The sequence below is a fragment of the Haemaphysalis longicornis genome, unplaced genomic scaffold (assembly GCF_048455015.1).
Source record: "Haemaphysalis longicornis isolate Haplotype H1 unplaced genomic scaffold, Haemaphysalis longicornis Haplotype H1 scaffold_2, whole genome shotgun sequence".
Classification (NCBI taxonomy): Eukaryota; Metazoa; Arthropoda; class Arachnida; order Ixodida; family Ixodidae; genus Haemaphysalis; species Haemaphysalis longicornis.
This window is the reverse complement of record NW_027526295.1, coordinates 222,747,806-222,771,351: the sequence shown is the minus strand read 5'-3', so window position 1 is coordinate 222,771,351 and position 23,546 is coordinate 222,747,806. Positions and strand designations below refer to the sequence as shown.

The following is a 23,546-nucleotide window of genomic DNA, read 5'->3' as shown; positions in this document are numbered from 1 at the left end:
CGGCAGGGCGGCACGGCAAGTTCGACGCTAGTGTACACGTACCCTAACGCTAAGGGGCAAAAAACGCGCCTTCCGGATTCGGGCGCAAACTCAGGCGGAAGATATTCTAGCTCATATTAACAGAAATAAAAAAAGAAGCAAATTCACAGTTCGGCCGGCCTGGGGACTGGCAATGGGCGGACCGCCCACGCAACTAAGTGGCTACCGAAACACGGAGTGAGGGACGAGGGAGGTAGAGAATGTGACAGGTACGGGAGGCAAAAGGTAGGCAAAGTGACAGGTAGGAAAGCAAGGACTCAGTGGAAGGATTTGGGAGCAGATTCGGATCACACAGGCTAGGAGCGGTAGAAAGCCTACGGGAAAGGTCTGCACCCTACAATGAACACAAATAGGCCCATGATGACGTCATTTCCCTCAGTTTGGAGCAGCCAAAGCAATGCATCGATAGCTCCGATCAAGCCGCAGCGCCAAGTCCAGCTCTGATTACGGCTAAGAAAACAGATTGCAGGATAAGAATGCCGTAAAACTCCAATAAGGGTTGAAGCTCGCCATAATTAAGTTTAACTGCATTCGCAATAGACAAATAGAATATTCTCTTAGAAGTCTTCGTATGCTGCAAATGAAACCCCAGCATATCTCGAGCGGATTTATGCCAGTGACAGAGGATTTAGCTTCGGCTCGCCAGAGTGCGGCTATCTGAAGAATGTTTTGGCATATAAGAGACAGCGGTCGGATCTAAGGCAGAGCTCAAAGGAGGGTGGGATGTTCAAGCATGCGCGACGCGAATGGAGAACGTCGCGCTCGTGCAAAATGTGGCAACGGCGGCACGTAACGGTAAAACGAGCCGCACGGATTCCGCCCAGCCTTCGCAACGAACACAATGGGGGGATAAGGAGGCAGAGACAGCGAGGACGAGTCGCAAACAACGCAGCCGCTGCGGCGCGCAACAACGTCGAGGTGCAGCGCCAGAAGACGCGAAACGGGGGAAGGCCATCCCGCAAGGGGAGGCCACGGCCCGGCCGTGACCCCGACCCCCAGCGACGACGATGACGACGAGCGGAGACGAGCGCCGCCGGATCGGCAGAAAGCCGACGTGCCTGGCCGTGGCCGCCACGAAGAGCTAGCGCTCGCCAGCACTGATTAATTAAGAGCGCCGAGAAAGAGGGCGCTGACACAGACGACCACATATTTCGGCCGAAGGCAGTGTATGCCTCGTGAGTCCACAAATCCGGCGTTCATTACATCGCATGAATTGAAAAATTCACGTGCCACGCACCATCCCGTAACTTTAAGAAGAAAAGAATACAGTCGGCTGCGTATCCGCTCCCTTCGCTAAAAATACCGCCAAAAGACGAGTCTTCTGCACCCCCCCCCCCCCCTCACGCTCTAATCCTTCTGTCTCGCTGCTCCCACGATAAACACGAAGGAGGCCTGCTCCAATCAACTGAATTTTCCCGCGCTCGCACTGCTCCCGCGTCATCTACTGGAACCTTTCGTTATTTTTGGACTTCTTGGGACACTGCCACGAGGTCCAGGCTTGCGCGCGCTCTTTTTCAATTTCGGGTTCAAAATATTATTTTCAACGCATTTTCTTTAATTGACAATCTCAAAGATTGATCACACATCTATTGTCAATTACAAGAACCCATTGCACCAGGTATGTATTGACGTTTTGCCTCAAATATGCCTAATGTTTTCTTTTCTCTGAGCAATTCCGACAAGTATGAAGTATGGTACCGGATTTAGCGGTTTGGTAACGTTTTGCCTAAATAAACTGCTTGACATACGACAGACAGAGATACGACAACAAAATTTTCGCGTAGCCCAAGAAACACAAAGGAAGGAACACAAAACCAGAGCACGTCCCTCGCAACTCATTCCACGTGCTTTAGAAAACTGCTACGTCGACTTTTCGCCTTTTTCTTCGCTTTCCTTTTTTCGTCTTGATTGGCCAGCAGACGAAAGAACATTCGGAACCCCATACTGAGAAGCTACCAATCTATTATTGTAGCTTCACGGGACCAGCATGACACGCACGCGATGTAGCAGCGAAAAACATTTGCCAAGTGCGGACACAGGAAGCCGCAATGCTTTCGCATTCAAAGCAACATACACACTACCTCCTCCTCCCCCTCCCCCTTTTTTTTAACTTGTTAATTCCTTCTTTTCTCTCGTCAGCCTTAATTCCTATTGTGACTTTATTCCACCTACCCATCCCCGCACAGTAGCACGTAGGCGACAATATGCCGGCAGACCTCTCTGCTTCCCCCCCCCCCCTCTCTCTCTCTCTCTCTCTCTCTCTCTCTCTCTCTCTCTCTCTCTCTCTCTCTCTCTCTCTCTCTCTCTCTCTCTCTCTCTCTCTCTCTCTCTCTCTCTCTCTCTCTCTCAAGTAAGCCCACTCGAGTGCCGCAAGAAATGCTTTACTTCACACGGGTGTATACATTGTGTTCCTTGCTCGCGGCTAGTGATCAAGCTCATTTTAGTCCTTTGTTTTTCGCACTTATTTCGACTAGCATGCACTTAGGTCGGTATGCTCGAGCGGGAAAACAACCATTAAACCTCTTTGTCTTCCTCTGTCTCTGGACGAAGTGTCAAGGCAACAACGACTCCTTCTCCTTCCCTTACCCCCTCCTTGTCCACAGCTCAAAGATATAGAGGACAGTCTAGCCGCAATGAAAAAAAAATAATAATAATAATGAATACAAGTATTAACCAAACACGCAAATCTTGAAACTTTGTTTCGTTGAAGTTAATTGAACCATTTACCCATTAAAATTAAGTGCGGTCGCCTTCGTATACGAGCAGTTATTTCGCCTAATCTGAGCAGGCTTCCACTGACCGTCTTGCAACAGTTGTGCAATTCACAATTGTGCAGTAGCCGTTACTGTAACAAGCGCGGTAATGGCGCCCACAATTAAAAACGCCAACAGTCATACAAGCGCAGCTTTGGACGCGGTTTTGCAAAGCACGGGCACGTGCGATGAACTCTCACTAGACCGCAACAGAAGAAGAAAAAACAAAAGCAGAGAGATGGGTATCGTCCATTGTAAGAACTGCGAAGGACGCCTCCGAATGTCCTTGGACCACATCGCGGCAGCGCCGAGACAATTACGGGCCAAACAATAGCGTCCAGTCGGCCAAATCAACACCGCTTTGGAAACGAAGCCCGCCAATTTGAAACCCCATCCCAAGCCAGTTCAATATACAGTTCGTATAGACACACACTGAAGGTTTCTTTTCTTTTGGCTGCTGGCAAGGGGCGATATGGTAACCGTGTCCCTGGTGAAGAACCGGGATTCATACATTTTCCACTAGGTGGTGTTTGTTAATCGGAGCAGATCTTTTCCAACCACATGTGGGCACACCGCGCCTGAAGCAGAGAGCACCGACGTTCTGGTAAGGAGGCGGGGTGAGGGGGTGGGTGGCTCACTCAACTCGGTGAGAGCACGAGAGGGTGAGAGAGGAGAAACGTTTACTGCCGCCAAAGCCTGCAACCTACGCTATATGGTCTGGTCAAGGCACCACGCACTAACTGAGCTGGTCAGTTACACAACGGTAGCGAGTAACCCAGATCCCAGGCTGATCCTCATGCACGAACACTTATGCACTTTTGTCGCACGGAGCGGCGTCACTTCCCAATCGTGCAGCTAATTTGCGTTCATGCTTTATCTCGGCGACAAAAACAACAAGTAAACTTTTTATACTGTAGCCACAGTAGGCATTTGCGTGTACATGTCACTTTTCCCATTCCCCCCCCCCCTCCCCCCCCCCCAAAAAAAAAAAAACTGACAGGCGCTGACAGAAGTTAAGGATTCAGACGCGCGGTTTGTCGGAAATGTCCAAGAATTCACCAACGCAGCCCAACGTTTTCTAAAAGGTTGGGAGTCCGTATCCGGTTGGTATAACACTGCAGCCCTACTAGTACGTCTGTTCGAACTTCGGCGATTTGCCCCGCTACTCCGTGGGCATCCGGCCGTCTAAGTGGAAAGCTTCCCCTCGTCTGATTGCATCCTTGGGGGGTCGCCATCTGGGTCAGCCGGACGCCGCCCCCTGGCCAGCCATTGTCTTTACGGAGGCGTTCGGAGGGTGCTCTATTTTATGCGGCACGTTTGGTCCTGCCTCGTCTAATACTGCATAGGCACGGTCTGCGAGCTGGTAGCGAAACATGATGCACACGGGGGGCAGGGTTAACTCTTGATCGCTCTGTTTCCTGACGAGACGACGGCTGTGCTCCCGCTCCAACCTGACAGCTCATCTGTTGCGTGGAGATCGCCGTGGAGATTGCGCCCCACAACAATGCACCATCTGGAGAAATAAAATTCAAAAAAAAAAAAAGCTGAACGGGTTAAGCATATCGGGGTAGCGGAAATATACGCGGTAAGTTTTGAAGCAAGCTCCTCGCCCATGAAATGATGATGATGAATAAATCTTTATTTGTCAAGCTGGTGCGAATGTTAGGGCCCCTGAAATAACGAAAGGTGCGGTGGCATCAACAGCGATATCTGCAGTGCCATTTTAAGTGCAATGCACTTCTTAAGCGACCCTGAACCTGCGTCCACCGGCGATGTCCGCGCACGTGGAGATGGGCGCGCGCAGCCTGGCCGCTGACATGGCACATACCCACGTGGGGGATTGGCCAGGAATCTCCTCGTCTTCCTTGGCAACGGGGGGAGATGGGCGCGCGCTGCCTGGCCGCTGACATGGCACATACCCACGTGGGGGATTGGCCAAGAATCGGGCGTGAGAAGGGCTAATGCACCCGCTTAAAGGAGTACTGACACGAAATTTCAAAGCTGAGATCCGCTCTAGCAATCAAGTACAACGACAACACAAATAGGTGTCTGTGAATAAATGCATCTTTCTTTCTTTGTAGTTGTGTGTGTGTGTGTGTGTGATCTCTCTTTCGCGAACATTACCGAACCGCGCAAATTCAACTCGTGCATTCGCACTTTCACATTCTTCCCCTCGGGGAAATGCGGGGAATTTCTGAGGATTATGCTGTTGACGAACAGGCCGCCAAGTATCAGTGGTAGATGGGTAACTCGATAAACCACCCATAGATAGGTACAAGTAGTTTGAAATCAATAACAGAGGTCTTCGTCCTGCAGGGATACTAACAGCACTATGAGGATGATGATTATGATGATGATGGTGACGACGACGACCACAACAACGACGACGACGATGCAAACGGCATGTTTGTAAACAATGAAGACCGGGTGTAAGCAAACACTGCACGTGTCGCGGCGTGCTGGCATTGAATGTCGGTTCGAACTCGATGGAATTGAGAAGCTGTCCGTGCATTAAACCACGGCACACATGAATATAAATGTGTCCGCTGACCGCGTTACACAGCATTGAAAGCAGTACAAAGATTGAAGGCCGCTAGTTTCAGCCCTGTAAGTTTAAAACATCCGGAATTAACTACGCACGTGAAACAACGTCCTCAACATATAGCATGTCTTATAATGTAGCTTTTAGTGGTACAAAGCCGCCATCAGCCGCTAACACGCGTACAGCAAAAGAGAGACAGTGGAATCGAATAGTCCAGGGCCGCTGGTGACAATCGCAGTTTCTTCCGCGTCTCTCTCTACCACAACGACGAAAGCGGTCCGAACGATCGAGTACGCACGCAAAAGTCGCAGGGAGCCAGACAAAAGAAAGTAATAACGAAGGGAGGGTGCGGGAAAGGTAAATCACACGACAACACACCAGAAAACAGACTGAGAAAGATAACGAAGAGGGCACTTCCCGAAAGGTGCACTCATCTCAAGTGAACCGTGACCAACTAATTGGCAGAAGTGCATCGCTGGCGGAGGATAAGCAGAGAGAGACAATTCCTATTTATAGGTGCGTGCTACGGTGCGAGCGTTACCCCAAAAAGGCTTTCTCGTACGCTACCGCCGCCTTCGTCGACGCCACAGCGCGTGCTCCTTCATCGCCGAAACAAAAGCGAGTTAGTGCCAGCGAAAATAACGACACTTTATACGGGGGACAGAAGGCCCTGGCTGCTTGCAACGCGCGGCGTATGTACACTGCACAACGCCACATAGCATTGTCTGGTTAGCGCTGATTGCGTCGCCGACGTGTCAGCCCAGAATCACATTGCTCCATAGCCCTGCGCGGCAAACGTGAGGGACGCCAACTGCATCAATTCTGTCGGGGGACGACCTCTTCAAACGCCAGTTCGTTGCTTCGTGTGCGCAAACCGCGCGGCACTTTTCCCACTACCTTTTTCTTCTTTAGTGACTACGCGCATGAAAAACAAGGCTATTCAAAGGAAGAAATCGTTTTCACACTGCTGCATTACACTGTCAATGCGATTCACGGCGTCGTGAAACATGTATGCCGATACGCCTCCATAGTTATAACCACGAGGTCAAACACACACTCGGCGACGACCCACAGGTAAATTGGGCTAGCGCGTTTCCCACTTCGTAAAGACAGAAAAAAAGAGATAATTTTAGGTATCCTCAACGGCTATCAAGCTTCTTCAAACAACTGACGCCTTCCGCTACATCCAAATCTCCTACATCGAAAAGATGAGCCGGATCACGCCGCTGCCTGCGATATCTTTTTCCGGGCATTCCTGTCGTGTGTGGAGTACTCGGACGTACTCCATCTCATCCAACCCTTTCCTTCTTGCTAGACTAAAATTCCCTACGACTACTTACACAGCCTACTTCATTATTCTCCACCTTACCATGTCTCGCAACGATTAGGACGCCCGCCTTTGGCGCCGAGTCCAAACCCAAACTCAACCCAAAACCCCCGCTCCGAACCGAATCAATATTTCCCACCCAATACCCCTACAACTGCTTCTGTACCACACCGTGTAGGAATGTCAAAATTAATTAAAATTACACCGCAGCCGTCCACAACGGCACCCAAGTGCTTTTAGCCCAAGCATATCGCTTACAGATACAGTGCGTTACCCCCTCTTCCCACCTTTTTTTTTAATTAGTAATCTCGACGCCAGCATCGACGCCAAGATGTGCGTACACTTTCAACTCCCCATGCGCCCCGCTCTACTGATCAGTTTCCTGTCCCACAGGCCCACAGTGACCTAACAACGGGCGCCGAAGGAATTCGAGCGAACCAAAGCATCGTCCTTCGCGTGCAAGCAAGCCCGGCGGCGAAGTGCCCCCCTACGGCAGGGCCAGTGACCCAGTCGCGTGAGCACAGCCGGCGACGCGCAAGCACCTCGCATGCGCGCAGGGCCAATTAGACCCCGCCGAGGAGAGACGGGCAGAGGAAGCGCCGTCAAGGTACGCTACGGCAACGCGACCGTCCTGCTGCTCCGCAAATAGACGTGTGCGCGCGTGGTGTACGCCGTGAGGGCACGCGAGACACGACCAAGCTCACCCGGCAGGGGGGACCTGACCGCGCATGCGCGAATGCATGCACACGGGAAACACGCGAGCGTAGGATCCCGTCCCGGCGTAAAGGGCACGGCGTACGTATACATGTATGCCCAAGGACGGCTAACCTCTGGCTCCCTTTGCGGAAGTATCCCGAGACAAGAGGCGTATTTCGCAAATCGTAGACGCCGCCTTTGAGAGCAAATATGTGACCGGCCGCGCTACAAGGTTAGGGACGCCTTCCCGGCCGGTCCTTCCTTTTCTTTTACTCTGTTTTTCCTCCTCCTTCGACTTGTCAGGCACGTTTACGCTTGTTAGTGCGCCCGCAGGAGGGGACAACTGCCCAACTCAATGCGGCGGAAGAAGCAACAACCCGATCTGATCGAAACAACCCACCAGACACGATACAAACTGCGCTGACCCGGAACGGCCGGCGGTCTGTTACAAGGTGTTACTAATGGCTCACTCAGCTCGCAAGCGTGCCTCCCCGCGCACCTCCGAGTGCTCTCGTAAAGCGGCCGCCGCGGTGCGCGATCACATCAACAAATACGGGTTTCGAAACAGGTCCCTCGTTTTGAACAAGCTCGCACGAGACTACCCTTCCCGCACACGTCCGATAACCCCGCGCATCCTTACGCACAAGCACGACCAACTTTACTTGGTCGTGCGCACAAGCGGCTTAGTTATTTTGTTAAAACTGGACAGACATATCGCTTTGTATACGACTGAGCCTTGCGTGTCCTAGAAGGCGACCCAGTAACCGTGCCAATCTCTATTCGATCAGGCAACCTCCAGTCCTCTACCTGCATACACACATACGAGTCCAACAACACGAACTTTTTAACACACGACCATGCTCGCACCAAGACAACGCTCTGCACTAAACTTGATCGAGCGGCGCACTATTTCAGCCGCCCGAAAACGCGATCCCCGCATTTCCTGCCCCGCGAGCGTTCCGGCGGGGTTTGGGCGCACAAATCACGCCGGTGGTTACGTTAGCGCCGCTAGTCTCTCCGAGAACCCCGCAGCGGCGATTCGCCTCGGCCCCGCGGCGACCGCACGACACGGGCGACAGGCGCTAACGGCTGCCGCTGTATTTATAGGTGACAAGGCACCTGCGAGCGCACGGAACGCCGCCGCGTGCGAGATGGGCTAGCGAGAGGGACATGCACTCTGTTTCGTGTGCCAGGACCAGTGCGCGCGTATTCATCTCAACTGTCTCTCCAGACAGGCTGAGGAATGGGCGCGAACTCAGCACAGCCCTTCTATAGCTGCTGCTCCCGCTTGGTCCTCGGAAATAGTAGCTATCCCTACCCTACAGCGACAATTCTGAGTTTCACCAGGTTTTGTCACTTCTTTGCCTTGATGGCTGGCAGGCATCAAATGTCAGAGAAAGGGCAAAATGGTGCATGATGTTCCACTGGAGATGACCACCATTTGATCGCAGAAACGCAACAGCTCAGTGGATATCCCAACAAAACAGCGCAACAGAGAAACAGCTGAGGCACACAGGACGAGCGCTGAGTGCCTCAGCTTAACTCTTTGTTTCGGTTGCGCTGTATTTTTAAGATGAATCACGAACTCGCCCAATACTACAATCAGTGGATATACCACACAAGGCAGTGACCCCTCGCTAACGAAATACCAATCCCGCCCCTCGATAGTGACAATGTACTGCCACCTACCCCACACTCAAGTGACCAACTGATTCCGGAGGAGGACCTATTTTGACTTCCTAAAAACGATAGACTTTCTTGTGATACCTAAAGGTAAAAAAAAATTGTTCCTTCCGTTCGTCCCTCCGCCCGTCCGTTCAAGTATTCCCAGCGGGCCAAGAAAATGGTCGCATACCTGCCTGCTTCGCTGCTAATGAACTGCTGCCATGGCTCACACATGTGAACATTGTTCAGCGCACATTAGCGGCAAAATATAAGTACTTAACCGTTTTTTTTTTCTTAAGAGTATACGTTGATTTGCTTTTTGCGGTAGTAAATCAAAAAACAAAAGACCAAAAACTGAGTTAATTGAACGCAATTTTACAGCAAGCAGAAAAACAAAACGACCTGTTCCAAGCGGAACAAAAACAAGAAATGGAGAAAGAAACGCGTACTGTCCCAACAGATGGTGCGACAGCACATTTGGTCAGCACCACATACACAAGACTGCCGGACAACTGAGACCTTCAGTCTTCGAACGCGTAGCGATGGTCGGAGAGAAATCGCGGCTTCAGGCTTCAAATAGTGAGTTCTGGTATTCAGACGCCTTTTTTTATATACATACACACAATTTTTATACATAACTGTTATTTTTTTACCTAGCTTGGGCACTTTGGTGTCCACCCGTTACAAAGGATTTATGGCCACAATGACAATCATCATCATCATCGCGAGGGAATCGAACTGAACTGCATAGATAAAACCTCTATTGCATTCATCATGAGAGCAGCGAGAGAGGAAGGGAAGGAGGTGAGGGGTGGAAAAGGGAGAGGAGAGGCAGTTACGTGGCAGAAGACATGGTCTTTCGACGAAATCAGCAGCGACGCGAGCAGATACGCGGCAATTTTTTTTTTTTTTTTTCGTAGTTGTGCAGCGTTCAAGCAAGCGGAGCGAAGGCCTTCGAACTCGCTCCCAAACACGAAGCGGAGACGCAGTTCCTCGGACAGTGGACCACCTAACCCCTCCAATACGTGTGCGCTTCTTCCTCGAAGCACCGAGGTTTCTCGGAGTATGATGCTGGCGTCAAGCTCAATCGATTTCGCCGGCTCATTAGCCCCCCCCCCCCAACTCTCACCCGCTCGATACTCGCCGAGCTCGACAGTATCACGCGGCAATTCAGGAGGCGAGGCAGCGTTCCGCCAAAGCAGGAGCCACCAATCAATTCGCCGGGCCAGGTTAGCAGCTGACTCGCGAGAACGAAAACGGCCAATCGCAGCGATTCACTGAAACACGGGCGATGCCAGCAACACTGAACTGCAGCTGTTAGCATGTTTTACCCCCTCATTTTTTCGGCTGCGCCGACTGGCTAGCGTAGTACGTGTTATATCTGCCTTCGCCCCGCAAGTGCGGTTCTTTCAATTACAAGGAGGATTTGAACTACGAGACGTGGGGTCTGCCACCTCGGAGGTGTTACCCGTTCCCCCTCGGCCTCTATCCTTACGGCGGTCGGCACGAGCGAGTGGGTTCCTTAACCTTCACGCCAGGGAACGTTACCCCCCGTCGGGGGCGCCGAGTTTTGATGGTGTACGATGCCGTCGGCGCGGCCCCCTTGGCCGCGTGACGAACACCCTCGTCGCTCGTTCCGTGTTCCGCGCGCGCTCCGCACTCGGCAAGCGCGCAGGGACACTGGCAGGAAGGGGGAAAGGACCCTAGACACGTCGTGACAGCTAGGAAAAGCCACTACAGCGGATGAAACGACGACGACGCCAGCGAGCGAACCTCAGGCGCGCGGCGAAAGTGACGAGCGCTGGGGAATCCTTTTAACGGCTCGGCGCCATCCTCTTCCCTCCTCCATCTTTCTTGCCCTCTTGACTCGCAGGTGTCTCCGACGGGGAGCGATGCTCCTCTTTTACCGCCACACATCTCGGGGCCCACGTGTCATTTACGCGTACGATTTACATGGGCTATTCGGGCTTTGATACATGTGTGCCTTTCTCGGCGAAGTGACGACTGGCTCTGCTGCACGCATCACAAAACGCGTTTTGCTCGCCGCGAGCGACGCGTGACCGGTTGAACTCGCCTTCGTGCCGCCATTTTTTTTCTTATGAGCTTTCTTCGTGATGGCGGCAGCACTTGCAGAGCTAGAAGACAAGGGAAAAGATCGCAGCGCGATTTTCTACCAAGTGTAGCGCTGGGGACTTGCGTTGCTTCCCTTCTGCATTGAAACAAATTCACCAGCTGAAATCAATTTTTCTAAAGCATTTTCGAAATATTCCGTGCCCCACAACAGCTTCGCCCACTTCGCGTGCGAAGGCTAAAGGGAAAAAAATTCTCCACAAATGAAGCACTGGGGATCGTTCTTACCATAAATCACCCGCGGCATTGCCCACTCACGCATGTAAATGAGTGACAACGCGTGTGCACATTACAATTTAATCCAACCCATTTCAATGTAATCCAATGCTCCTCCCGAATGCGCAACACTGCGTATACGGACGGCAAGCCCCGGACAAAGCGAGCTCCTAAGGTGCTTGGCCCCTAAAATAAGGTTGAAGATACTACCAAAGATGAAAACGGGAAAATACTGACCGCGTATTCTGCTTCTCCGCAAACGTTGTCAAAAAATGATAGCCTTTTGTCACCCCTACCATGCAAATTCATTAATTCGTTCATTTATTCGTCCAAGTCCGCTGTACAGGATTAATTTTGTCGTCAATCTAAGCACGCAATGCGTGTAAATGAATCTCTTCTCTTTCCCGCCCACCTCTCGCGCCCTTTTTCGTTCCCCACCCACGATGGACAGGGCGGATATTTGTTCCAGTCCATTCAATTTTAGCGCGTTAAGCTAGGTGCACACTAGCGTCGAACTTGCCGCGCCGCCCTGCCGACGGCCGCCAGCGGCGTCTCCCGTGCTGCACTAGCGTCGAACTTGCCGTGCCGCCCTGACGTCGGCCGCCAGCGGCGTCTCCCGTGCAGCGTCGAACTTGCCGTGCCGCCCTGCCGTCGGCCGCCAGCGGCGTCTCCCGTGCTGCGGGTGAAGGCTTCGGCGCGACGCCACTGGAGGCCGTCGGCAGGGCGGCGCGGCAAGTTCGACGCTAGTATGCACCTAGCTTTACTAAGGTCCCTAAAGTTCTTTCAGGGACCTTAAGCTTTACACTGCTCGCGCGACATCTACTGGAGCCACTCGTTACTGTGGGACTTCTCGGAATGCCGCCGCGAGGCACGTGCGCAAGCGCTTTTTGTGTTTTGGGTCAAAATGTTTTCGGTGCGTAATTTCTCAATTCGTATCCCAAAACTCAAGCACTGCAAATACCACTTATCTATTGATGTCTTGCCTCAAATATGCCTAATGTCACATTAGGCATATTTGAGGCAAGACATCAATAGATAAGCGATGCTATTTTTTTTCCCGAACAATGTCAACAAGTATGAGGTGCGTTTACAGATGTAGTGGTTCGGAAAGGTTTTGGCTAATTAAACCTCTCGTTCAAGCATTCCTTTGACTTTTGGCCGGAAGGCTGAACGAGCGACATAAGACAGACCAAAATTTTCGGGCTTAAGTAGCTCAAGAAAGACTATCGCCTTTAAAAAAAGCCACCTTGCCTTGTCTCCGCCCCAGAAAAGGCGCGGAGCCGCCCCACCCGCAATTTCCCCCGCGACTTCTCCCCTACTCGCAAGTCATTTACGTTGATAGGCGTTCCAAAAGCTATCAATAGCAACCTTTTTTTTTTTTTTTTTACGCGGCTAAGTCACGACGTGGCAAACCAAAGAAGGCCCACCAAGGCGGCGAAGTCTTCACCAGCAACAGCTCGACGGCGGTGGGCGAGTCGAAGACGGCCACAAAAGCAGCGCCGGCCAGTCGTTTGTGGCCAGAGGAAATCAAAGCGAGCGGCCGGCGTGGCCGGCAAACGTGACCCGCAACCTTGCCGCACTGCTCCGAATAATGGCCACGCGGAAACAGCGAGACAATATGTCCGGCCGGCGTGACACCGCGCAGGTAGCGAACCGTGCAGCCGCCACTGGACGCGCTCCGCTAGCGTCGCTGCCTCTTCGGCGAGAGAGGCCGTCGCGGAGAAGACGATGGGCAGCGCAGACCACGGCGCAGTCCATCATCAAGCTCTCCTTTCCCGCCGCTCCTTGATAGAGGACGCCCATGCCGCACGGTCCGGTTACTGTCGCCGCCCGATCTGCATGCGCTCCACGCGGAAATGTGACGGTAACTGGACTGTGACTTCTTCGCGGGGCTAGACTCCGCAGCGCTGCGGTAGAGTTCAGCGGGAGCAGTGCGCGCAGTGCGCCTTATTAGAGAGCGCGGACGCCGACCCAGTTTATCTTAATTCTTCGCAGACCACCGACATTGCCCTGTGAACACGGTGCGCGCCACGGAATCGCGGTTACTTTCCCGCGCACGGGCCACTTATAGGAGGCCCTTTTCTCACCCTCCTGGGTATACCTGGATTGAAGGAGCGACGGAGGAGCAGTTAACGTCGCGGAAGCAGCGCGAGCTTTCTTGCTTCTTACTTGAAGATGCTGGGAACGCGGACAGTAGGTCCCCCCCCCCCCCCCTGCATTCTCATACACCTATGCCTGCATCTATGTGAACTGTGCAGGCGTTGTCATGCAAAAAACTAACGTGAATAACGAAACAAAAAAAGCCAGCGTTTCTCTTCGTTGAATGCAAGGTTCCCGCTAACGACAAAAAGTACAGAATTGCAGATTTGGCGCCAACCCAGACGGCTGACTAGCCATGCCCTCCCAGAAACTGAAAAGAATTTAAGCTTTTTAATGTTTAACGCGCCGAAGCTACACAAGAGCTTATTAGGCACACATCGTAGCGGAAGCCTCCAGAATTATTGTTGACCACACAAAAATCATTAAACTTCGCCCAAACCTCGACAGTAGCTGCCCACGGAAGATTTGCGGTCCACGTGGCTGTACCTCACTCCAAAAGAGTACGATTCTTGCTCTACCAAAACCCAGAGTAATGCTTGCAGCATCTGCCTGCCACACTGCTGCTCAGAAGGATGTGAAGGCCTCATTTGTTCTCTGTCAAGTTCTTTCCGCTAAATTCCGACGTATACGACAGCAATCACTGCGGCTGTGCGGTTGCGGACAGCGAACGCCACCAAGTCAATCGCCTTCAAGGGGGGCAGTGCAAGACGCCGCGCATCACCGACGGAGTAATTGCAATCAATAGGCCGGGTCGCCCGTTACAGCAACGCGCGCGCGCACCGCTAATTCACCGCCAGCCATCGGCGGCCGTTCATCCACAGCGCAGCATCCAGAGAGTGCACCGACAGAGAGAGGGAGAGAAGAGCAGCGGTCGCGCTAAAGAACAAAAGGCCAAATTAGGGCCGAAAGAAACGAGCCTGCCGGCATTCCGGAGCGGGTCAGTGGAGGAGCCAGGCTGCGGCCAGACGACCGCCGGCGGCCCCCCTCCGCTGCACGCGCGGCTATTGTCTCACCACGCGCACCGTACCGCCGCGTCAGCAGCAACACATCACGACCAGATGACCCCGAGAGACACGAGCGGCCGGGTGGCTGACCGGCGCACGAAAGACGGAGCAGCAGCCTTCCTGTCAGCGGAGGACTAACCTCACGCGGTCCTCAATCCTTCCGGCCCGTCAACCCTTCGCCGTCAACGAGGCTAATGAGGCGCGGTGTAAGTACACCGCGCCCCGCCCTTCTGGTATATCGCTCGGCCTCTCGTCCATTCCACGCCAGGGCTGGGGCGCGTCTGCTACGACCTGAGAATGGAGTGCCGGATACGCAGTCCCGCTGCTGTAGCCCCGCAGTCCCGCCTCTTCCGTCTGACGTACGGAGAAAAGTGCGATCTCCCGGTAGAATAATGGCGCGGTACCTCCTCGTTCTGTCAACCGCTCCTGCAACTTTCCTCGCAAGGCACCACAACTCCGAGCGAAGCTGCATTGTAAACGGTTCCGCCGCACCACTGCCGGACGGAATGAGACACCCGAGCCCCGCCTCGTTACGAGAGCCGTCCAAAGAGCAACAGGATGCAGAGGTCTGTGCCGAGGAAAAAACCGAGCCGCAATTAGGCTACCGCCGCGCGGCTAAAATGGACGCCGCGTGAGAGGAAGGCCCAGAAGGTTTCCTGGCGGCCCACTTGTGGTCCTTGTTAACGCACACAATACCGCCGGCCGCTGCTGCACGTGATACTGTGTCAATGCTTAGCCGGCGACGTGTCGTCCGAGAACAACAAAAAAAGCCGCCCGCATCTTCCCACGGGGGAACTCGAGTAAATGCGTCACATCTACTCGCGTCAGGCAAAGCGTCACGTCAAGCGAAAGCCAAGCAAAGACGCCCTTGACTGAATTCCGAACGCGCGCTCCGCCGCTTATATACGTTGAGGGGACTGCGTAAGCCGGTCCCAGTCGACGACGTTGGCGTACTTGTAAAGCGGCGTGGACTCTAGGTGTTTGAGCCAAGCGCGGATGTTGCTTCGCCGGAGAACGGCACACCGGTTATATGCGCAGCGCGCCCGAAGGAGAGGAAACCGCGGAAGAGAGAGTACAGCACATGCGCCGGCCCCAGCGCGCCTGCCGCGGCTATGACGCAACGTGCCGCGGCTATGACGCAACACAATCCAACACAATCCACTTTAATCCAATCCAAATCCAATCCAAGCCAATCCAATCGAATCGAATCCAATCCAATGCCCCTCGCGAGACATAGAGTTAATACTACTGACTCTAGAGCAAAAGCTGCCCGGCCAGCCCGTGCATTGAAACCGTGCTACACCCGGGCGCTGACATGATGCCACCCTCACAGCGTTGCCCGCTGCCTTTTTGCCTACTAGAGTTGGCGGCAGTAGTCGGTATTCACCTAGTAACCAACGCATTCCATCATGGCAGCCACCGTTGCTGTGAGTGCGCCGTGAAAACTTTGCTGTGCACAAACGTTGTGTGAAGTTTTTCCTGTGGTAGGTAGCGAACTTTTGTGCCATGCTGCCGCGTTAGATGCAGTTTTGCATTCTCCGCAACTGAGAAGGGTAGCGCGTAGATTAGCGGGTACTTCGTACGCTCGGAGAGGTAGCTTTTGCCGGTGCGTCAGGGGAGTTCGGTCGTCGCTTCGGAGTTGAGCGGACGTGTTTTTTCGTGCTCCGGTGCTTCGGAGGGGCTTCATTTCGGCGGCCCGTTGCAAGCGCGGGCCCTTGGACGTCGCCCGGCTTTCGCTCTGCTGGTGTGGGCGGTCAAGTGCCAGCTCCCGCCCCCCCCCCCCTTAGTACCCGTCTCCAAAGCGGTCGGGACCGCCGCAGACTTCGCTCTTCGTCGCACCATGCTCGCCTCCACGCTTCACTGTTCCCTTCGAGGTTTCTCGTCTCCCAGACGCAGCATTACGCCAGCCAACAGTGTTTGTGGTGTGTTGTGTGCGACGGAATCGCCACAGTGGAACTACTCTTCTCTACTCTTTTCTCACCTTTCTAATCTTTACTTTTCTTTCTCCTATCCTATTTCCCCAACTATTCCCGCTTCCGGACTGTGTTAAATGCAGGTGAGCTCCCATGAGAGTTTAATAATATCCCCAGTTCATTTATTTTCCTGCTTCCTTTAAAAAGAAATCACTTCCCCCTGATTGCTTTTTTCCCCTGATTTTTTTTCCTGGTGGCTTCCCCTGTATTCGCGCTTGCGCTGTTTCTGTATATATCATTTTGTGTGTGCTAATAGAGTTCAGTTGATATGCAGCGCTAGTCCTGTGTAGTCTCTTCTTTGTTGTCCCGTCTGTACAGCGCTATTATAACATGTTTCACACGCCTCCCCCCCCCCCCCCCCCGTATGCGTCAGCTGATTGTTTTCGCAATCTATTGAGGTGCTCTTTACAACTACTTGCTGTTCTAGCGAATGGAAGTTCAAACTGGACAACGCTTCCAAGAAATGCATGTAAATGGAAATCGTATTTGTGACTGCACTTTATGCTAAACAAACATGCTTTCTGTGCCGGTTCCTGTGCCTGTCTACGAGGCCCCTGCAGCACGTGTGTCAACTTTTTTCTCCAGTTGAAATGCTTTTCTTTTAGGTAGTGGCCCTTGCATTAGCTTAGATTCAATAACCGTGAAATACCCAAGCCTAATATTGATAAGTTATGTGCATCAAGAAACACTCTTAAGAGATTTTCCGTTTTTCTAGGTACGCTTAGAAGATTTGTCATTGATTGTATGCTTGGGGACGTCACACAAGGTACATGATTAATGTTGTCAGGTTACATTAGGTCGCAATAATTCTATTTAATAGCAGCTTAAACAAAATCTCGACAAAAGCAAACCAGAGACTAGAAGATATCATGTAGAACGTGCATTTCCATTCTGGGTTTGTGGAACTATAGCTTTCAGTACTTCCAACTACAAAGAAAGTAGTGCAAGTGTTCATTAGTCGCTGCAGGGCTCTTTACCTTTTAAAATTTCATGCCCCCTCTCCCAGAATAAAGAAAGAGGAAAATTGTGTGAGGAACTATTTCCAGCAAAGCTATGGCAGGTGTAAAGCCAAAAAACAGACAGGGTTAAAAGCCAAAAAACCTTTTTGAAGAAAAAACAATTTCATGATAAAAAACCTAAGCACTGGAGAAGAGGAAAAGAACGAAATAAACAAATACAAGCAGAGGCAGCATAAAAGAGCAAAAAATGAACAAAGCAAATGAAATTCTACGAGGCAGTTAGTCACGAAAGCTTCCACGAAGGAGCAGACACTTCAGGAGAAATTTAAAAAAAATTAGAAATTATGTACCCTATTTACATTATGTACACAGAAAATCAGACATATTTCAGGGGTTTTAGACAAGATGGAGCTAAAGTAGCCAAATCAGTTCTTGCCTTGAAGAAGCAGATTGCAGTGATTAAGAGAGAAGAACAGTCACAGGTGCTGTAGGGGTGTTACCAGTATGCAGCATCCTTCGTTTGCCCATTTTGTCATTTTGCCTGCTTGTTTTATGCCTATATTTTTTTCGCCCATGGTGCTGTCTTTGTACTGGCCATTTCCACGCCATGTTTTTTTTTCTCCCGAATTTTTTATCCTTTATTTTATGCCAGTCCTTTCCTTTTCTTTCAAGTTTCCTGTTCCCATTTCCACATGTAGCACAGCCAGCTGGACAGTTCTTCTTCTTTCCTTGGTTAACCTCCCTAGCTTTCTTCTACAGTTTCTTCCTTTCTTTGAAGTCGCACATTAGGTCATCTTAGCCTTGCTCTTACCATCACAAACTTCCCTAGTCTCTGGTGCGGAAATAAAATTTGTTGGATAAGAATTGCTTGTACATATGACCCTCTTGCTTTTTCTGTGTTTGTTTTTGCTTATGATACACGGACTGATGGCATTGCGATGGCCCATTATTTTTGATGAAAACAAGAATGCTGATGACCACAATCTGAATGAGCATTAGCCAGAACTTTCATAATCAGCTACAGCATTACTGGAACCCAGCTTCGGTGATGCAACTTCGTGATCATCCTTGTTGCTGTGAGCACGCTGAAATGGAAGCGTGGAAATTCTACAAGGTCTGGTGTGGCACCTTTGTGGCCACCGGTTTGATGTTGGCATAAATGAGAAGGCTGTGCTACACATATCGAATTCCTTCGTTCTATCGCGTATCGCATTCGCATATCGCATTCCTTCCTTTTATCTAGTGTATACAGCTGAACAACGTCTCCAGATGGCCCTGACTCAACCGATACGTGCAGATGTAATAAAATTGAGAATTCAATTTATTGTCGGCTTTCTTAATGACTGCCATATGCAATGCACATTAAGTGTCTGAATACTCTATATTAGCGATTGATAGTCTCATGCTAGGCAGTCTGATTCACCTGCTATAGTTATGTTTGGCAGCTGTTTCAAAATTAACCACTATGATTGAACTAATGAGCGGCAATAACAATTTATAGGTGCACTCAAATTAATTTACTTTTCAAGGGAGACGTATATCCTTCGTCGACTTCGCCTTGCACAAAATACATGACGATCCCATCGCGACCCAAGAAAGCGCATATGTGTGTTACCTCAACATGCTTCCTAGGCAGTTTCTGTTGACAGACAGATTTCCGGCCGAACCCGCAGGCATTTCAGGCAAAACTGCCTGCAGGCGGGGTGGTCCTGATAATTGGGCGTGGACAGAAGTGGCCGTTTCCGTTCATTGGCGAATGCACCCAGGGAAGGACAGAATAATTTTTCTTAACGCCCCACCACACGGGTGCCCATCTCACATGAACGAAGTTTACTCCTCCCCCACCTCCTCTGTGCAGGTATATACATGGGCCATATGAGAGCAGAGGTGCAAGTATGCGTAATTAAACAACGTCGCTGATCCGCCGAATTTAAGAAATGTGTCAAGAAAAATTCTCGAAAATTTCAGATTGCGTGTGTCAGCGATCGAAGGAGCATGCACGAATCGCACACACCCATACAGGAGATTTCTGCACCTACATTCGGGATTACCTTTCGGCTTCGCCTTGTCCTCCTCTAGAAAACCACCTTATCGTGCAAATAAAGTTACCATTATTATTATTAGTTGGCGGTTGTTTTATCTCTGACTCAAGTAAAACACCGTTCAGTGAAAGTATAACAGCACCCGTAAACAAGAGCCTAGTTATACGGTAGGCATGGTAAAATGGTTCGTACATTTGTTTGTTTTAATTTACGAATCATATACGATTAAAAGGAGCCGATCTGCCCAGACATGTTTCGCGTAACATGATATGACCGGCTGACGGCGAGTTCAAATCGGCAGCAGCCACTACGGACATGTAGAGAAGGTGTCCTTGAAGATAGGCGGCGGCGGCTTTATTCCGTATCGTCGGCAGTCTTCGCAAGCAACGAAGTGACACAGCAGACACTAAGGCGTGTTAGAGTAAACCTTTGTAAATTAGCCCCACACGACTGACGCTCCTCACAATACACCGAAACTAAATTTGGCGCCTCAGCCCGACGTCTTCTTTTTGCTTATAATTTCATTTATTTTTGTTCGTCAAGCATGAATACTTCAAGAAAACTAATAAATAGCATACAAACTCGTATAGAAACTCAGTTATTGCCATAAAAGTTGCCTAATTTTAGCTTAGGGCCCTAAATTTGTGCCTCATTTTCAAGAAAAATTGTTAGCCATATCTTCAACTACTGATCTGGCAACTACAGCGTGGCATCATGGCGGCATTCGTGTTTAGACACATTTTTGAGCCAGCTTTACCCGCCTGTCGCGAGAGAGTGTTCGAATCCAATCCAATGCCCCTCGCGAGAGAGTTCGCTATCGCCTCGACTTGACGCGCATGCGCAGTGAGCGTGCGGACTACGGACGCCAACGCGGGTGACATCGTGAGTTACTGAAATGCTCTGCATTTAAAATAACCGTCGCCGCGAAGGTATCTGACGGGTCCCCGCATGAAATCCAGACGGACGCCGGTAGGGGGAGCGAAAGCACGTTACGCGACCGTAGCACAATGACGCGTGCTTAGTTTTGCTTTCAATGTTGTAAAAGCGTTGTTCCATTGCAGTTTGCAAGACGCATGCGGTTCACAGTAAAACGAACTCACCCCTTAATCACCCGTCTGCACGCTGACAGGAAAGGAGATTAATGCGACTCCTCAAAGCCGAGTATATTTGGGTGCTATGTACAGCAAACCGAGAACTCCAATCTGTGTGAAGGGCTAGGTGTAAAGCAGTTTTCGTCCGATTTTCCTCGCGCCGCAAAGAGCGACAAAATACTGCACACGTGACCAGTGGCCACGAACTTTTGTCCTAGCGTCGACAACCAGCGCCTGCACTGACGCAAACGACAAGGACGGCCAATCAGCGAGCTGCGAGCTCCCGACACCTGCGTTCTTAACCGCTCTGCTCCCCTCGCGCAGGCGGACTGCAACGGTCGCTGCCACATGTGTCGACGATGAGTCACCACCGCGGCGAGCAGCAGTCAAGGCCGCGCAGTCTGGCCGGAAACAGGCCTGTCCAGGCCTGCGCGCGGTCCCTGCCTCTCAGCTCATACGAGCAACCGCCACAGCCCCCTTTCTCCACTTCTTTCCATTTAACCGTCCCTACCCTACGCTTCTCCCCCTCTATGCAACAAGCGGCCCCAGGGGGCCCGTCAGCAACTTCGCTAGATGAATGCACGGGGAACGTTGTTTCTTTGATTTTCTAGCTTTCCGTGGGGGTCGTACGCGACCGAAAAGCAGTCCAGCTGGACGCTGATGCGAGGGGATGCCGTGGAGAAAGGAGCGCTGAATATGACCGACGGTCAAACAACGCCGCCGCCGACAGAAAGACACCGCACTGAACGAAAGACTGGCAACGCAACGGCTGCTTGCTCGGTGGCGGTTGCGACGCACGACAGTGGGAGACTGGTGAGCGCGTGGCGTGACGGCCGCGTAGCCAGTGTTCCTGGTCAAATAGCGGCCGGCGGACTGCCGCTCGAAAAGCAGAGAGCGAATTTCAGAATTATGAAATTCTCATAAACAGGCATTTTGAAACTTTCGCATAAGGATGGCAGACACCCCGCTGCCCGTATCAAGCGGGAGCAGGCTATAAGAAACACTTTCCCGAACGCCAGGACAAGTGTTGAACCCTCCCACCTTGCTTTTTTTACATAGACTGCATTTCAGCACGAGCACTGAAAATTCAAACGTATGCGTTCTACTGTGCACTGCGGACGTTAGGGAAAATAGCAGTGCAGTGCGCTAAGGAGGTGCGAGATTCCAGCATTTCGTGCACCGCGGACCCGCCTGTCGCGCTTTCGGGCCACAGAATAAGAGGCACAAATACCCCACGAACAAGTCGGATGAACGCTGCAGGAAAGAATGCGGACCTGCAGTTGCCTTTTCCCACCGCTGCGACAAGAAGCTGACAGCGAGCGCGCACGCCCCAGGCCGTCGGACGCTTCGTCCAAATGAATGCGCCGACAGTTGGCGGCCGGCCGCACGTCGGCAATCGAACAAGCACGCGTCCGCACGCCACACCAAGCAGCTGAGTTACGAGCCGATGCATGGGAGCAGCTGGCAGAGAGGAATGCGCGGAATCCGTGCCACTCGCGCGACGACCCGCACTGGGCTTGATTCTGTGCCAGCTGCGCGAATGCTGCTTCGGAATGACGCAGGCTCACCCTGCGGGCACATTAAACGGGCTACGGGAGACGGAAAAAAAGCGCGTACACACACGTACACACACGAAAGATGCGGGTGGGGCTGGGTTTTGCCTTGCACAACGCTCCCGAATTCCCTGCACAACCGCGTGAATCATCACGAGAAGCACTCAGTAAACGCAAAGGCGCGCTAACTGCGGGTACCTTTCAAGCAGGGAAATTTTGTGTAGCTTTGAACTCTACGATTGTAAAGTTGTACCTATTTTTGAAAAACCGATTTCTTGTTCCGAAACTCGCGTCTATCGGTTATCTCATACACAGCTTGCACTGCCGCCACTGCAGCTGCCACGGTGAAGATACTGATTGTACGGTGAAAGGCTGTGAACTTATCTGCGGCTGTCGTCTCGAGAAGCGCTGTAAAAGCTGAGAGCAGTACTCCGAAAAGGGCTGTACTGACATCACATAGAAGCTATGCATGTGCTACGCTGAAGGCCTTTAACGCAGACTCGACAGAAAAAGTGCATTATCCTTCGGAAGTCTACAAAGTGGAAGGACAAAACAAGTGCAGATAAAGGAAGAGGAAGCAGTGCTTGCAAAGAGTTACCTGGGCTTAGCGTCGCTCACAGCAATTCAGCTCGGGGTTCTCAAGGAACCTAATGCTCTGCGGAAATTCCCTAGAATTTGCGTTGCGAAGGGCACTCAACAGTAGAACTTACAAGTGCTACGAAACGTTTCGCCTCACTACTTTCTCGGACTGCGTGTGTGTTATACACAAAAAAGCTAATGACATGGAGAACAAACGACCTTCGCTGTTAATGCCATTTGACAATGATAGCAGTGACTGATTGATTGATTGATTGATTGTAGGGTTTAACGCGCCGACGCAACGCAGGCGATGAGGCGCGCCGTAGCGGAGGTCTCCGGATTAATTTTGACCACCTGGGGATCTTTGACGTGCGCCGAAATCTCGTACACACGGGCGTTTTTGCTTTTCGCCTCCATCAGAAAAGCGGCCGGGAATCGAACCCGCGACCTCGTGCTCAGCAGCGCAACGCCTTAGCCACTGAGCCACCGCGGCGGGTAATGATAGCAGTGACGATTAGCAAACCCGCACAAGTCTTCGATCATACTCTGTGTGTCCACAATTTTGCATACATTTCACGGTTTCGAAAATACTAGTACAAATGATCTCTTTCTTGCTAAAAACAAGTTATCGCCGCTCTATTGTCAAATACACACAACGAGTCGAGACAAGCCAACAACAAATAAGGATATTTGTGGCAGACAACATGGCGGATCTTGTCAAAGGCGCTGCTTGATTACCTTATTTTCTGCATAAAAGCAACATGTGGTGTAAACATACGTTTAATAACAGTGTTTAGACCAAGGGCTTTTCGGTCAATTGTCAAACATTCTTGTTTAATCAAGGCGCACCGCTTCTGTCGAGGCTGCTCGTCCGGTT

General features: G+C 51.5%; 1 protein-coding gene across 2 annotated transcripts in view; it reads right to left on the bottom strand.

The window, feature by feature from the left end:
• Window positions 1-23,546, bottom strand: part of Drak (Death-associated protein kinase related) — a 230,290-nt gene that overhangs the window by 191,146 nt on the left and 15,598 nt on the right. The window contains exon 1 of one of the 2 annotated variants that reach the window (XM_077699469.1): window positions 20,547-20,660. The exons of the other annotated variant lie outside the window; for it this stretch is intronic. The gene's annotated coding sequence lies outside the window, so the exon portion shown is untranslated. Of the gene's footprint in view, window positions 1-20,546; window positions 20,661-23,546 lie in introns of those variants that run through there. 2 annotated transcript variants of the gene reach the window in all.